Here is an 8,505-nt window from a genome sequence, read left to right on the forward strand (position 1 = left end):
CATTCTTCTAGATTAGTTGCTTCAAAAATGTCAAACAGAGAGATGCAGAGTATTATAGTCATCAGGGGATAATTAAGTCACACTTTTCTCATGAATCAATTATACAGTTAAAATGCAATGTTCTCTCTCATTTTTCTAGAGGTTATTAACCCCTCTGTAAACCTTATGGATGGTTTGACTTGAAAGTCGACAAGAAGTGAGACACAGATGAAGTTGTGATGCCATTTGAACTTCAGCACATGCATTGTGGACTGATAATGCCACATTAAATAACTTCATGATCCTAAGTTTCTTTGAAATAAAGCCAAGCATATTTCTATTAGTGTGTTTTTCAAAGTGGAGCTATATTTAGCAGCAGAGCACTCTGGGGTATGATCATTCAACAATGCTTAGCCTGTTGGATCCGAGCCTTATCAGAATCTTTTTTTATATGAAGTAACTTGCCACCTTTAGTAAGTAATTTGATAGTAATTTATTTTATTTGTTGAATATTTTATGCAACTATAATTCCATGTGTCTAATATTTCATTTGTTTATTTCAAAGTAGTTTAAAGTGTGATTCTATGGCATCAGATTTATTCTTTTCACTGATTTGTCCAAATCACTTACAGGATTAGGCTTTACATCATAACAAAGTGCAGTTTTGGTGATCCAAATACATACTGAAATAAGCTTAGATGACAAAATGATGACATAACACAATAAAATAAGTGTACTAGGTCAGCCAGCAGTGTAACTTCCAAACCGTAGTTCAGGACTTTGATGCCCAGAGAAAACAGAGTCGGCCGGAGGTTTAGGGTGTAGTCTGCCTATTCTGTCAACTGCATTTAACATGACAGAACACAAGACTGAGTCACAGCACAGAGATAGACAGCTTCTCACTGTGTCAGGGGAAAAACTCATAAGTCAGTTGTTTCATTGTGGCCAGTACTGTACGCCTGCCACGCACACAGACGACCAGTAGCTTTAACCTTGTTTGAAGTGGCCTGGGGTGCTTTTATGAAACTGTCTGGTCTTATTGTACAGCAAAATGTACTGTTGTTTTAAGTGTAATATTTGCATAGAGTTACTTTTACTGTAAAAAATGGCAGGTATTTGTGGTTTAATAAAGACATTTTGTTGCTAAAGTATATCACAAACCGTATATCGGGTATTGTATCAAATCGAGAAGGACCCTGTGATTCCCAACCCCAATTACGATATATTAGCATGTTTGTATCTTGTTTTGTCTTGTTCTTGCGGGAACAAAATAATCATTCAGAACAAGATTTAATAAATAAGCTATTTTATTGCACAATGTTTAGGACTTATTGGAGAAAGAGTTGTTGTAGTTGAAATGTGATTACTTGTCCAAGCCTACTTGGTTACATCCATTGATATACATTACACTATAGTGGGACGCTCATGTTTCTATATAAGTAAATGCACAGGCTCACAGATGTAGAGGGAGAGAGCCATCAGCACCTGTCAGGAGCACTAATCATTTCAAAGCGTTTCTCCGCTCCACGCCCTCCATGTTGTACACTGCAGAATAATCATTTCAACGTCCCCCCAATCAGCCCTTTTTGCCATCTTCAATTACACCTTTCCACCCGTACATTTGTATAATTTTCTAATCGAGCTGGGGCGTGGAGCTGTCAGATGTGCCAGATAAAGCAGCAAAGCACCAGACGAGACTGACACACGGATCCACCAAGATGGAGATGCACTGGGCTGCATATACTGCACTATATGTTGGCTGTAAGTTCCCTATAGCTGGATTATGGCTGGAAAATGTTCAAAGGAGAAGAGAGAAGTTCAAACTGTTGAGAAAAAGTATTGAAGAATAGTGTTGAATGCAGAAGTCATCAAAATGTCCCTGAATGTTAAGTTGCCTGAAGTTATTACTACCACTAATAACTATTGAATATTAAGTGCACTTTTGTGGAATACACTTTGGCTACTTTTTTGGTCCTCTGCAAACATATACATTATAAAAATCATCTATACATTATGAAACTGTACTTTTTGATATCATTATTACTAACATTGTACTGCTTGACATCAATGAAATCTTTCTTCTTATGAACTATAAGCCTAATGGATGGAGAAGAGGCTCAAGATACTATGTCACTCTATTTGTTCAGAAAAGGATGTACACTGGCTACTTATTGTGACCTATTACAAAAACCAATTACCTGAAGTTTGGAGGAGCCCAGATGGCAAAGTATAGATTTGGTCTAATTTTGCCGGTCCTTTTGTGGAGGTACTGGAGAGAAAAGCATTTTTTAAAGGGCAGTGTGGTTGAGGTTGGTTTCTGCGTCGGAGTAGATGGATATGGAGTGCCAGTGGAGCACTGATGCATCACCCATTTACAGTGTTTGGGATAAAGTGCTCAACTACACATCACTCTTCAGGCTCTAAAAGGCCTCTAAGGGGGTGAGGGGCACCTGAAGTTTTTTGTTGTTGTTCTTATTGTTATTTAAAAATTACATTCTGCATTTTAATGATTGGTTTGCCATTATTTTTGTTATGCCTGATGTCAATAAGCCTGTGACTATAAAAATTTTTTGAAGTTCGATATATTGCTGAAGTAAATATAGACAATAAATGATAATACTGAAACTACTTTGCCACTGAAACAAAAACCCTAGAGTAGAATTATACCATAGAAAATATTCTAAATGTACAATATTATTAAAAATCATGAACTGCAATAAATAAACAGCAAAATGCACAAACACTAGTTTGCATCTGTAATGAGTCATAGAAGTTATTAAATCAACCTTTTACATCTTACATCTTATCATATAGCCAAAAATAACAAAACAGTTTCTCAGTAGTACAAAGATAAATATTGACCCCCAAAGAAATATTATTCCAGCTTTAATATATTGAATGATAAGTCGATATAGTATGTATGTATATAGTAGTTATCAGGCACTTCCCACTATATCAAATAGAAACATGAGTGAATGAATGTCTGTTTGGATGGGCATCAGTTAGGATTTCTGGTCATGTGATCTTGCTGAAATATGTTCCAGAAAAGAAAATTAATTGTAAATTTCTTTGACAATGCAAAAATTAGGAAATGTGTTTCTGTAATCAAACATAATATGACAAGCAAATGATTCTGTCTTATTTGTTGTGCGGTGCTGTGAGCTTTGTAAATACTGTTTTATAACCTGTCAGGGATAATGCTCCAATGCTTTGTTCTCTGGTGTTGTTGGAGGTTGGCTGCGATGGTGTCTGGTAAGATTTCTCTAAACAGGTCTTCATTGATCTTGATGAGATGTCAGGAGGAGTGGCACACAGATGTGGTAATTAAATAAGGTAATACAGGATATCATCATGCTAATGTGTATCCATTGTAGCCATCTGTCTTTGTGTAATGAACTCAGGCTTTTATTTAGATTTTTGAAAGTATTTGCCTTTCAGCAACATTTACTAACTATTCATTTCAAAATTATGAAAAATAGGGCCGTTGCCCTAGCAATACACAATTTAAAACAGAATTTTATAGATTTTGCATGGGAGAAAGTCCCCAGAATATTGCATATAGGCAACTGAAAACCAATAATGCTTTATTAGTGGGTATTAGTAAATAGCAGCAGTAAAATGTGGCAGTGACAGTGTACATTCTTGTATAGTTGTAGCTGGTCAAAGCAGAGTTGCATACATTTCACATAACAATATTCGTAGCACTTATTTACTTAATTTAACTGTATTTATCCTTGTGTACTGGAATTCCTACTGATATCATGCATATTTAAATCAAGGTAAACAAGTGTAAATTAATATGTGTTTGAACGGCATTCGTGTGAGGGAAGAAATGAGCGACACATACACAGCCTGGGGCCGTTGTGTACAAAGCGCATCACTTAAATAATCACATCCTCATCAAAATCTGTGTTTCCTTTTCCAGTCTGTCTCAAGGAGCGCGTTTGACACATCCAGACTTCCAGCTTTTCTTTGCTGCAAAAACTAAAGATAGACCAGGAACACCAACAGCAGGCTGAGACTCTGCAACCACAGGCCATTGATCCCACTGTAATGTGTACTCTAATTATCTTCCCAAGTGTGTTGTCACGATACTAACATTTCAAACTTGATTTCAATACTAAATAGGAATACACTCAATACTCAATACTGATTCTGATCATGATGATAATAAAAAGCACTTTATTTAGACAATAGAATGTGATTTGCAACTTTAAATAATATTGCTTTCTCTTAATCTACCATGAGGTCTGTCTGTGTAATCCTTCAGGTATATGTGGTTTTATACTATTTCTGGTACAGCTCAAGATCATTATATAAATATTGAGGAAAGGTTAATTTTTGTCCTGTTGAAGTGTTTTTAATATCAGTACTTCAAGTTCAAATTACTTTTGATAATATAAATTCTAGTTTTAATAATGATTAGTATTTGATTTCTATACTTTTCAAGCCTGTTCCCTAATTAAATTAAATTTTGACATGGGTCAACAACTGTGATTATCATTAAGATATTAGCCAGTGCTTTTTGTCCCCATGAGATCAAAAAAGTACAAATAATAAGGTTTTAGGATTTCTATTTTTTATTTCATACTCATAATAATCTTTATCCACACAGACAGCTGGAGTAAGCTGTTATTTCACTAACGATATCAAATGTAGCATGAATCATCCCTTTTACTAGTAGTCGAAAATGTGTTAAATAAACCATTACTTCTGTCATAACACTGTGAGCTATGTTTATGCTCATCCAAAAAACATAAAATGACATAAAAAGAGGAAAGCCAGTGTTGGGAGCTGACACATGGAGGCTGCATATTGTTTCTTGCATGATTCTTACATTGCATGGTCGTCATAGTGACTCACAGAGCGACATCGTCTCCTGCTGTTTAGCACAAAATCTGTCAAGTGTTTAGTGTGTGTCTTTAATCCATGTGAGGGTTTGGTGGAACACAGCTCAGTAGAGGAAGAACATGCTCTATCAAACATGCTATTGCAGATAGGCAGGTAGACGTTTTGACTTCATAAAGGTGATGTTTTATAAACAGATTTAAAAAGTTCAGAGTTATCTTGTTATCTTGTGTTACCCAGACTTTGGTAAAATGTTCTGCATAATCTGTCAAAATTCAATCTGTTCTATTATATTGACAGTATAATCAACATACGCAGACTATGGGAAACCTTTTAGACCTTTAATTTTTGTAATATTAGTTAATATGCAGTCAACTATATTTCACAAGTAAATATTAGTGGTTTTCAGATTCTGAAATATAATTATGTCATACTACTAGATGGGGGCAAGAGCCAGTATTTTCTATTGTAAATTGTACTTTCCTCTGAAATATCTAAAAGATGAATTCACAAATGTTTTCCATGATCATTTCTATTAGTGACTAGATCCAAGAAGTCACTGTATTACAACAGAAATCTGCATTTTAACAACATTCATTTTAGCAGCCCCCATTCTGTATTAAATATCACTGGCCTGTAGAATGTTCTGATTGTTATCTGAAACCAAGCATTTCACCAAAGCATCTACGTAAACAAATTCAATAAAGGGTCAATGTATTGTTTTGCTTACATAATAAACCAGTGCCAGAAATAAAATATCAAATGTATTGCCAGCAGTAAAAACCACAACTTCAGTCATAAGTAATAATATTTTTGATTCTGACATACTGTACCAAGAAATGAACAAGAAGAATAATGTATCCTCCTTTGTCTCAGCAGAGGTTTGATCTGTTCCTGGGCCCTGAACCTCTCATGGAGCTGATAAGGCTTCATGGAGTCAGTTATTTTTCTCTCAAATGTTGGAGTCTGAAACATTATTGATTCAAATTAATTAATCCACTTACATCGGAAAGGGATTGTGTGTCTCTGCAGCGACTTAAATACTGCGCTCAGATTAGAGTGTAAATTTGCTGCCTTTAATGATATTCACCAGTAATTGAATTGCAGGGATGTGTTTTAATGTGTGATATTAACATGCAAACACCATGTATTTTAGCAATGGATAACCTAAATACATTTGACATTAATTAATTTTTTAGATACGCTTTAGTCCTATTGTCATTATCCGCTTTGCAACAGAGTGCGTTTGTTCATGGGGTGTTGCTAGTTGAGATAACCCAAATATAAATGCATGCTTCAGATACTACAAAGCAAGATGCACATTTTTACATGTATGATGTGAAAAGGCATATGGAAAACACTGAAATGACTTGATTCTAGAGATGGGACGAGAGATAATTTTGAGATAAATTACGAGATTGCATCCATGAGAATGAGATAGGATGTGATTTTTATAGAATCTCTATATAAATTTCACAATTCCTTTTCCAATTCTGGCCTCACATTTTTTTATTTATTTTATTTAATATTTTTTGTTTCCATTCTAGTACTGCTTTTTGGAACTGTAAGAGAAGCAACTCACCAACACATAAGCCTTTTTTGTCTGATCAAAATGTTAACACTTGGGAAAAAAATCTCACAAGATCATTTTTGTTACGTAATTTGTATTGCAAGATTTTGTGGCATGAGATCTTGCACCATCCCTACTTGATTCAGATTGGATTTGATCATTAACGACACGTTTTTAGTGGTAACATTTTAATTTCACTTTGTATATTGTATTATTTGTACATATATAGTAGCCTATGTATTGTTGAGGTGTGAAACATTGAAAGCGTGAAGGCCCTGTCTCTTGTGTTCAGTTGTTATGAGCAAAGCCTAGACACACATACACAGAGATACACGTGCATGCTGCAATGTGCGTGTCACCAACAGATGTGCGAGGAGCAACGCTGCATCAATTATCTCACTACAACATCACAGCGCTTAAACCAGAAAAGGAATAATTATGTCCTCCTTATCATTCCACTATGTCAATCCACTTGACTTTTGGGTTTTTGGCATCAGTTCAGGTATAGTCGCAAGAGAATTATTTAAGCAGGTACCAAATTGCCTAATCTGTGCTTTTCCTGTCGGGATTAGATGAGGATGCTCTGGCACGGCTGTCACAAAAATTAAGAATTGAGGCAAGATAATGAGCAAGTCAGACTACTCTCTTAAAAACAAATAATGTAAAGATGTCCTAATGCAAACTTAGGCTAGGCAGTAGTTAGTTAAAGAAAATGAAAGGCAGGTTTTAGACTTTAGACAAACTTTATTGATCCACAAATGATTTTTTTGCACACAGTAGCTCACACAAAACAAAACATGAAAATAACAAAGAGCAACAATATAAATGTCAATAATATATTCAATATAAGTAGCAAAAATAGCAAGAACCTGGTGTCAAATAAGGCTCAAGGAATAGAGTTTTGGAAAAAAAATTATAAATGTTTTTTATTGTAATCTTAAATCATAAATCATTTACTTTCTTATGAGTGAAACAGTCATGTTTACATACATTTTAGAGGTAGTCTGGTAAAAAAAATACATGTTTAGTATCTAATTATTTTCTTTTCTTTAATGTTTAATGATCGATTTAAATGTTATTAGAATTTGGGCTGCATATTTATACTTGCACTTCCACAGTTATCCCACGTGCCTTATCAGTTCAAAAATCTACAAATTTCAAACTCCATTATGTAATTTATAGCTCCTGTTTTGTCTGTAGCACGGCGCACATATTTTTATCCTCCCTGCTGAATCACACTTGACAGTATTACATTATAAAACACTAACAGAATGACCTCCTCTCTGTAACAGCTTATTTGAGCTTCTTTTAAAAGCTGCCTATGGTGAGGGCTAATGAAATGCATCTCCTCTTCATGCTCCCAGCTGAGTGCAGCGAGGATTTTTTTCTGATTGAAAACTTCCCGGAGGTGTCTTGCTTGGTTTGTGAAACGTTGTAATTATTGACGGTGTTGGTCTCCTCCCTTCTCTGTTTTCTGGCACTCCGGGGTTCTCCCACAGTTCAGCACACTTAGGCCTGCCTAATTAGACTCTCCACCACATCCCTATAAGCTACTGTCTTCTATCGCAGCTGGGGACAACCTCCTCCCATCAACCCAACGATGCCACGCCACCAGCAAGACTTTAGCTCATTCATCCTGTCTCTCCTCTAGTTTTCTTCCACGACTTTGTTCTCCACGCCATGCTAGGGCTGTGGAAGTTACAAAGAGCCCCACATAGGAAGATGAGAGGCAGAGGCGAAGAGAGAGAAGTTCAAATTCCTTGCTGTAGGTGTGTGTGGAAAGTGCGGAGATGTGTTGAGATCGCCAGGGTAACACGGAGTCGGTAGTACACCCGGAGGCAGCAAGAGAGAGAACAGAGAAAACATTTGCCCCCCCATCAAGAGCAGTAGCTGGAGCCCCCCCAGGCGAGGTGAGGCAGGGATATGGGGAGGGGGCAGAGGTGGCAGGAGAAAGCTGCGTCTCTGCGTTCACCTGTTCACCTCCACAGTCGCTTCAAACTCCACCCCCACCCGCTCCTATACCCACTGGGTTTGCACATGCACATAGATTTTTTTTTTTTTTCGTCTCAGATATAAAGTTGAGAAAACACCATCTGGCTGGAATTGTT

Source organism: Boleophthalmus pectinirostris, unplaced genomic scaffold, assembly GCF_026225935.1.
Source record: "Boleophthalmus pectinirostris isolate CB_2022bp ecotype Guang Dong unplaced genomic scaffold, ASM2622593v1 HiC_scaffold_4, whole genome shotgun sequence".
Taxonomy (NCBI): Eukaryota; Metazoa; Chordata; class Actinopteri; order Gobiiformes; family Gobiidae; genus Boleophthalmus; species Boleophthalmus pectinirostris.